Source organism: Hemiscyllium ocellatum, chromosome 22 (assembly GCF_020745735.1).
Source record: "Hemiscyllium ocellatum isolate sHemOce1 chromosome 22, sHemOce1.pat.X.cur, whole genome shotgun sequence".
Taxonomy (NCBI): Eukaryota; Metazoa; Chordata; class Chondrichthyes; order Orectolobiformes; family Hemiscylliidae; genus Hemiscyllium; species Hemiscyllium ocellatum.
In genome coordinates, this window is record NC_083422.1 from 42,327,608 (window position 1) to 42,337,489 (window position 9,882).

The window sequence follows — 9,882 nt, forward strand, 5'->3', positions numbered from 1 at the left end:
TGCTTATCTTGTTCAATTATAAAGTCTTACCAAGGTAGGCAAATTCTAAAACTAGGCCTCAAAAACATGGCTTTAAAAAATCACCATGATTATAGAAATACTTATAAGTTAATTATTAACTCCAGGCACACAGTAAAAGAACAGCTTTTTTACTCAGTAAAAATCTAGGAACCTGAATTTGCAATGAATGATTTTACTATATATAAATCACATATCACTGAATCCAGACTTCATGAAGTCTTATGACATCAGGTTAGACATGACAAAGGAAACCTCCTCCCAACTAACATGTATTGAAGCCATCCCCCCTCTTCTGGGCTGATGAATCAGTCCTCTTCCATGTTGAACACAACTGAAAGGAAGCACGGCAGGTGACAAAGGCACAGAATATACTCGGGATTTAGGGATGTCAGCATCCAACACCAAGAGTAACTCAGCTGTATCACCAGTGACCAAGTTAGTCAAATCATAAAGGACATACTTATTAAACTGTGTCTACAACAGATGGTGAGGAACCAACAAGAGGGCAAAACATATTTAATCTCATCCTCAGCAATCTGTCTGTTGCAGAAGCATCAGTCCATGACACTATCGATAAGAGTGACAACCTTTGGAGACAAAGTCCCACCTTTAATTTGAGAATATCTTACATTGTGTTGTGAAGCACTATCGCTAAAGTAATTTGATATGCTGAGACAGATTGAACAACTCAACACTGGACATACATGAGGCGTTGTGGGCACAAAGTAAGGTGGTTGTGGTTGTTGAAGGTCAAATGTTTTGGTCCAGACCATTATTCAAGAGTTCTTCAGAGTCACATCCTAGACCCAACTGTCCTCAGCTGCTTCATCCACTTCCCTCAGCATAAGATCATAAGTTGAGATGTTCTCTAATGAAAACACAATGTTCAGCTCCATTTGCTACATCCCATGACAGAAAACCTGTCTGTACTACACACTTATAGCAAATATTCATTGCACATGCCCTAATACTTTTACCAAGATGTTGTCTGGAAAGCTTCACAATGATGTTCATGTGTGCCATAGGCATTATGTTGTTACTCAAAGGCCATTCATAACTCCCCAAAAGGTTTGGTCAAGCCTAATTTCTCACCAGGCTCCTATTAAAGATAACCACAGTCACTTTGTCCATTGACAAGTTGTGTTTTATATTTAAATTGCATTTTATTTCTTGCTTGAGGTTATTTTGATATGCAGATGATCATTTTGTATATTTCATGGTGTGATACTTTTTTTGCGTTTTGCCCTAACTCTATCTTACTTTGATTAGTAAATGATCTTCCAATTTAAGCAACACTCCCCTCCTTTGTTACACCTTTTGCACAAGCAGATCAAGACTAATTTCCTAACAATCAAAAATATCTCCCAGATTGCCCTTTGCCTTCACAATAAAATACTTGGAAAAACAATTATCAGTATAAATACAGATCGTTCTCTTATAAGTTGTGTTCCTCTGCAACCTCACACTATAGAAAATCCCGCTATAGAAAATCACGCTGGAGACGATTGCTAACAGAAAATCACTATACATGTTCAGTAGACAGTTTGTGTTATCCAAACAGCATCCACAATTCATCAATTTCCTTATAGCCAATTAAGGAAATGCACCTTATAGCAGAATGACATGTCAACACAGTCTTAAAAATTGATGCCTCTTTGGAAATTCTGCCACACAGCCAATTCAGCAGCTGACTTAGCTCCCAGTACTACAGGGTTATGAAGAATATGGTTTTTAGTTTCTGCCAGCAACTGGCAGTGCACTGAGGCATCAGTAGAATGGCACAATTTTGAAGTATCGATGGACAGAACATGTGGTAGACAAGCTCACTGTTTATTGGCATGCAGCCGTCGAACAAATGGCTCTTGCAGATTGCTGCAAAATTGTAGGAATAAAAGATTTCTTAATGGTTTTAATTTGGTAATGAAGAGGATTATAGTTCCTTGTGGCCCTACTTTTCTGTTGTATGTTCCTCTGAGATCCTTCCTCACAACTTCTTTTCCATTCATCTTTAATTTACTTGAACTAGCTAAACACTCTTAAGAGCAACCATTCCTGCTGTTTGCGAGCTGTAGCAAATATCTGACCAGATTATCAGTGGCCTTTCAATGAGGTTCCAAGACAGGTATACTTTTAGCCCTCCAAACCAAATCAATCTGATTGGCAGCGTACACACCCTGGCTGCCTCCCATGTAATGGAATTGATTACTTCACAGTTGACCCTGATTTTTCACCCTCACATAAGTTTGTCACCTGAGCCCGTCATTTCATTATCTTGCTGATTGTTAACAGTTTGGGTTTTTCATTGGCTGAGCAATTTGGCATGTTCTTAAATAATTGTTTTACTGGTGCTATTTGTCATTTGATTGCAGTTATCATACTAATTGACTTTATTGCTGGGATATAAGAATTTGTCCATATGGTCAATTGAGCACAATCATTTTGTTATTCATCTTTCTGGGTTTTTGCCAGTAGTTTATCTTGACTTCAAACACGGGTCATCCTAAGGTCAGGAAAAATGTAACCTTTCCTTTCTTTAGTATTACTGTGAAGAGGCTTTGTTTCAGATCCAGGCTAAAGCTTTCTGTCGTAAATATAGAATTACAAGTCTGACCTAATTCCAAAGTGCAGTGAAGTGTGGGATTCCATGCTGAGGAATGTACAAAAGTCTGGGTCAATTGCCACAGAGGTACAATGGGGAAAGACTTTTCAACTATAGTACACCAAAATCTGCAGGACACCACAGGCTGGATGCCTGATGAACAATAGACTTTCTGAATCTCAAGTTTAGTTAAGTTCTATTGAGTCATCTCAGATTGGTACATGATGCAGGGAGAAAGGTTTATTTCAATTGCACAATTCTCAAATTTGCAAACTGAAATATTTTGTGCTTAGGCTGTAAATATGACATGAAATGTATATGTAAATATTAAGAGTATTTCAAGTGTTATGTGGCATCTAAAAATGGAACATTCTGTGTGAAGACAAATTGAATTTTACCATAAATTCTGTCATTTTCAAAAGGAAATGTTTTGCAAGTTAATACGTGATGACTCGAAATGGTTGCATGAAATTGTTAGGTAAGGAAGTCTAAATTTTTATTTTATACAAATAAATTTTATGCAAGTATTATACTGAAATCTACATTTTGTATTCTGATTTTCTCACTTAAGCAGAGTACTTTTTTTCAACTATTGCAGTAAAAGAGCAGCTTAATTAATAGCCAGTTTAAACTTAAGACCATAAGACATAGGAGTGGAATTAAGGCCATTCGGACCATCGAGTCCACTCCACCATTCAATCATGGCTGATGGGCATTTCAACTCCACTTACCCGCATTCTCCCCGTAGCCCTTCATTCCTCGTGACATCAAGAATCTATCAATCTCTGCCTTGAAGACATTTAGTGTCCCGGCCTCCACTGCACTCCACTGCGGCAATAAATTCCACAGGCCCACCACTCTCTGGCTGAAGAAATGTCTCCGCATTTCTGTTCTGAATTGACCCCCTCTAATTCTAAGGCTGTGTCCACGGGTCCTAGTCTCCTCGCCTAACGGAAAAAAATTCCTAGCGTCCACCCTTTCCAAGCCATGTATTATCTTGTAAGTTTCTATTAAGTCTCCCCTTAATCTTCTAAACTCCAATGAATACAATCCCAGGATCTTCAGCCATTCCTCCTATGTTAGACCAACCATTCCAGGGATCATCTGTGTGAATCTCCGCTGGACACGTTCCAGTGCCAGTATGTCCTTCCTGAGATGTGGTGACCAAAACTGGACACAGTACTCCAAATGGGGCCTAACCAGAGCTTTATAAAGTCTCAGTAGCACAATGGTGCTTTTATATTCCAACCCTCTTGAGATAAATGACAACATTGCATTCGCTTTCTTAATCACGGACTCAACCTGCATGTTTACCTTTAGAGAACCCTCGACTCGCACTCCCAGATCCCTTTGTACTTTGGCTTTATGAATTTTCTCACCGTTTAGAAAGTAGTCTGTGCTTTTATTCTTTTTTCCAAAGTGCAAGACCTCGCATTTCTTACGTTGAATTCCATCAGCCATTTCCTGGACCACTCTCCCAAACTGTCTAGATCCTTCTGCAGCCTCCCCACTTCCTCAGTACTACCTGCCTGTCCACCTAACTTCGTATCATCGGCAAATTTTGCTAGAATGCCCCCAGTCCCTTCATCCAGATCATTTATATATAATGTGAACAGCTGCGGCCCCAAGACTGAACCCTGCGGGACACCGCTTGTCATCGGCTGCCATTCCGAAAAAGAACCTTTTATCCCAACTCTCTGCCTTCTGTCAGACAGCCAATCCTCAATCCATCCCAGTAGCTCACCTCGAACACCATGTGCCCTCACCTTGCTCAGCAGCCTCCTGTGTGGCACCTTATCAAATGCCTTTTGGAAGTCTAGATAGACCACATCCACTGGGTTTCCCTGGTCTAACCTACTTGTCACCTCTTCAAAGAATTCCAACAGGTTTGTCAGACATGACTTCCCCTTACTAAATCCATGTTGACTTGTTCTAATCAGACTCTGCTCTTCCAAGAATTTAGAAACCTCATCCTTAATGATGGATTCTAGAATTTTACCAACAACTGAGGTTAGGCTAATTGACCTATAATTTTCCATCTTTTGTCTTGATCCTTTCTTGAACAAGGAGGTTACAACAGTGATCTTCCAATCATCCAGGACTTTCCCTGACTCCAATGACTCTTGAAAGATCTCAACCAATGCCTCCGCTATTTCCTCAGCCACTTCTCTCAGAACTCTAGGATGTATCCCATCGGGGCCAGGAGATTTATCAATTTTAAGACCTTTTAGCTTTTCTAGCACTTTCTCTTTTGTAATGGCCACCATACTCAACTCAGCCCCCTGAATCCCTTTAATTGTTGGAATATTACTCATGTCTTTCACTGTGAAGACTGACGCAAATTACTTGTTAAGTTCTCCTGCTATTTCCTTATCTCCCATCACTAGGCTTCCAGCACAGTTTGAAGTGCCCAATGTCTACTTTTGCCTGTCGTTTGTTTCTTATATCTTGAAAGAAACTTTTACTATCATTTCTAATATTACTAGCTAGCCTACCTTCATATTTGATCCTCTTCTTCCTTATTTCTTTCTTTGTTATCCTCTATTTGTTTTTGTAGCCTTTCTAATCTTCTGATTTCCCACTGCTCTTGGCCACTTTATAGGATCTCTCTTTTTCTTTAATACATTTCCTGACTTCCTTTGTCAGCCATGGCTGTCTAATCCCTCCCTGGATAATCTTTCTTTTCTTGGGGATAAACCTTATCCTTAAAACTTGATCCTTATTCGGTGACGCAGCTAGATCCTTTGTGTTGGGAGCATAAACACTAAGCTAGTAAAGACTCTTGTGGTGCAGTGGTATTATTCCTACACCTGGACTGAAAGTCCTACTTGCTCCAAAGGTGCGTAATAATTATCTCTGAACAGGTTGTTTAGGAAAAATAAGTTTAAAAAAATTAAGCATGGCTAGTAAACTAAGCTCAACCTGGGACTCCAGGTCAATTTTGTAGTTACTAACGTAAAGAGATTTCTTTTTCAAAGGTTGCAATGTAAAAGCAGCTTAATAAGGAATCAGCTAAAACCCAATCCTCATTAAGCGACTCAGATAGACCCCCTGCATTGATAGAGTGCATAAATAGCCAATGGAATGTGACTTTGCACTCGCCAGAGTTGAGTGAAGAAAAGAAAAAGATGTTTGGTTCATTTGCCTAAACAAAGCAGCTGATTGGTGAGTGGGATTGGTGACTGTTTCTAGTCTTTACTTTGTATTTGCTAAAAGCTTCTTAAATGTAAGATTGACACTAGTATAAAACTTGCAATAAAATGTAAAGAGCACAATACTCTTCAAGTACAAAGAATGGGGATACAAAAGTGATTAATAAATTAAATGAAATACAATAGATGTGGCAGGGTAGGTGATCCAGAAAGAACTCATCTGCTGTACATGTTTACAGCTTGAACAATTTTGAATGTGAGCTGAAGACATTGCACCACCTTGACTCTTTGCTCCAGAGGGTGGTCATACCCCTTAAACAATGTAACTCAAATGTGTGATAAGCCACAGGATGGCGTATCTGGATATGATTCAGGTACAGGAACCTTGACCCTTGCAATCACCTAACTGTTTCAAGGTTCTTTCAGGATGTATGGATTACAGGGGTAAATGAGAAAACTGACCATGAGATCATAGTATAGAGAGTCACTCAAGTGGGTTACTCTATAGGAATGGGAGACAATATGAATAAGGGAAATGGATGCCATTCCCTGCAGCCATAAGTGTTAGACTGAAGGCTGTGTTCCCTGTCTGGTGCAGGTTTAAGGACATCTCCTTAAGGATAGAGAGAAACGTGGAGTGAAAGGCGAAAGGATCCTGTTATCACTGTCTTTGTTGTTGCCAACAACATTGATAGGTCAAGAAATAAAGTTCTGCTGAAAGGATTTGAACAGTTAGGAGCTAGATTATAAAACAGAACCTGCAAGATAATCCTTGCAATACTCACCAAGCCACGGACCAGCTGCCACTGTGTAAATAAAGTCAAGTGCTGTCTCAAAGATTGATGTGGGAGGAATGGTTTTCAGTTGAAGGGGAATTGGCATCAGCTGTAGTGTAGAAGGAAGTTATATGAGTAGAACAGACTTAATTCAAATTGCGTTAGGACTAGTAACCTGGCAAATCAAGGGGTTTTAGATGAATGAACATGGCATGAGAGAGGTTCTGACAAGCTGATAGGAATGGGGGTAACATAAGCTTACAAAATGAAAGGATATGGCAGTTTTACAGGATAGCTATTTAGGTAATGAGATAGGAAGGACAAAGCAAACAGGCATAATCATACAGCCATTACAGAAAAATGTTTACAAAAAGATCAAAGTTAGGAATTGAATATTCAGGGAAATGTCTTTGAGGAAGGATTTCAGAAGGGGATAAAACAGTATGGTTAATCAAGGAAGTTAAGGGCAGTATAAAATTAAAAGAGAAAAGCATGCAATGTGACCAGGATTAACAATAATTGAGTGGTTTGGAGAAATTTGAATAACAAACAAAAATGACCAAAACAAAAGGAGAGGGATGATGTACAGACAATATACTAGCAAATAGTATAAGAGCTAAATAATGTAGATGGTGGAAATCTGAAACAAACAATTCTGGAGAAACTCAACAGGTCTGGCAACATCTGTGCAGAGAGAAACAGTTAATGTTTTGAGTTATATATGACTCTTTAGAAATATATAAATACACTGTAAGAGCTTCTTTTTAAATATTACAAGGAAGAGAGAGGCCAAAGTTAACATAGGCTCCTTAGAATGAGGTTAGGGAAATAATAATAGTGTTTCAGGAAACAGCAGAAGTGTTGAGTAAATACTTTACAACAGTCTTAACATACAGGACAGTAATAGCATTCCAAAAAATACTAAATCCGTTTGCAAAATGTCAGGAGGGAAAAAAAATACATTAACTATTACTTGAGGAAAAAGTATTAGGGAAACCAATAGGAATAAAGGCCAAAACGTCCACTGGACCTGATACATTGTATTCGAGGATTTTACCTGATGAAGGGGCTATGCTCCGAAAGCTCTTGATTTCAAATGAACATGTTGGACTATGATCTTGTGTCGTGTGACTTCTGACTTTGCCCACCCCAGTCCAATGGTAGTACCTCCACATCACAACTTTAGTGAAGTGAAAACACCATTACCATAACATAAATTCATTGTGCAAGATAAAGTTATTCATAAAAATTACCTAAAGCATACAATATTCTTACAGGTTGAATATTTTTAATTGCTCTAATTTATCAAAATATTATCTTTTTTTGTTTTAAGAGCTACAGAAGAAATTTTATTAGCATCGCAGATGTTACGTTCCATACAGCTATCTAAAGAAAACAAATTATACAACCCTGCAGTTAAACTTTGTCTCAAAACAATTCTTTGGCAGCTCTTCTACCTAAACAATTAATTAGAACAATCATAACAGCAAAAAATGGTGGAAATATCCTGGAGTTCTGAAAACAACAGATGCATAGCTTGTCATTTTGTTTGATATTTCTTAATATCAGATGAACCTGTAGTTCAACCATTGTATGTCTTTCTGTTCTTTTGACTTTTTATACTCAACAGAATAACTGTTACTGTTGAGCAATGGATTGCACCTCTTATCATGTCAAGAAATAGTCAGAATAAAGCATTCTCAGGATGGATATATAATACAGTAAGCCGCCACTGAAAGCTGAAAATGTGTTCCTTAAATCATAAAACTTCAAGTGACACAACTTTAAGTGAATCATGGTTTCACATAGGCATCAATGTTAAAGTGAGAATTAAGTTCTGGAAAAACTTCATTGCCTGAAGGAAGCACTGAACATTACACTCTGTAACCTGAAATATTTTATGATGCTAAATCCCTACATGTCTGATGAAATAACTTTTAAAATCAAGTATATTTGAAAGTATGAAAGAACTTGGCAATTTTCTTACTTACAGTCCAGATACTTCCCACTGAACCAAGTTTAAGCAGCACAACGTTCAGTTCCAGTGACTTTATCAGGATGACAACTAACATCACAAATTAATCTGACAGAAATACTCTCCTTCTCCAGAAAATGGCTTTCCAGTGCTTTGATATGGGAAATAAGAATTGGACTTGGGCTTGACAACAAAATGTCATCTCTCTCCACCTGACTCCGTTTCCCGAGGGTCAACTCCCCTGTGGCCATGTGGATATGCAGCTTCATCTGATCAATGCACACTGTAGCCAGCAGCTGGACAATGACCGGAGTCCTGCTTTTTGACTGCATGTTTTCTGTTCCTCCCTAAGATCACAGAGGCCCCTTTCAATCCATAGACCAGATTGGAATGTGTGTGAATCACCACTTCAGTCACAGTTATCTTTGGCATTGATATGTATAAAATTCAAGAATCTAACCATCGCCTATTGACATTTAATGGCCTTGCCATTACCCCAACATCAACTGCATACCCCACCATAAACATCCTGGCATCACCATTAACCAGCAACTAAACTGGACTAGCCACGTAAGTATAGTGGCTACAACTTCAGGTCAGGGGCTGTGAATCTTTTGGCAAGTAACTCATCTCCTGATTCCTCAAAACCTGTTCACCATCTATAAAGCACAAGTCAGGAGCCTAATGGAATACTGCCCACTTGCCTGGATGAGTGCAGCTCCATCAACACTAAAGAAGCTTGACATGATCCAAGACAAACCATTGTTTGGTTGGCATCGCATTCACAAACATTCACTCCCTCCGCCACAACATTCAGCAGTAGCAGTGTGTACTGACCACAAGATGCATACAGAAATTCAACAAAGCTCCTCAGACAGCACTTTGTAAATCTATGGCCACTACCATTTGGAAGAACAAAGGCAGCAGATACATGGAAATATTGCCACCTGCAAGTTCTCCTCCAAGATATCCATCATCCCAACTTGGAAATATATCACTGTTTCTTCTGTGTGTCACTGGGCCAAAATCCTGGAACTCCCTCTCTAAGGGCTTTGTGACTGATTCAAGATGGCTCCTCACCAGCACCTTCACAAGGGCAACAATATATGGGCAAGAAATGCTGACCCAGCCAGTGACATGCATGTCCTGTGAATGAATAAAACAAAAATTCAGTTATTTATGTCTTTACGCAAAGTTTGAGATAAGAAAGTGATGAGAAAGATTTGCAGTGAAAACTTCGAAACATCTTCAAAGCCCCTTTACTTTCTCAGACGTACCAACTCAATTGACTTATTTTCCCTTAAGTCATGAGATGACAGCTGAAGCTACTCCTTTCTCTCACAGATAATGCTCATCTCC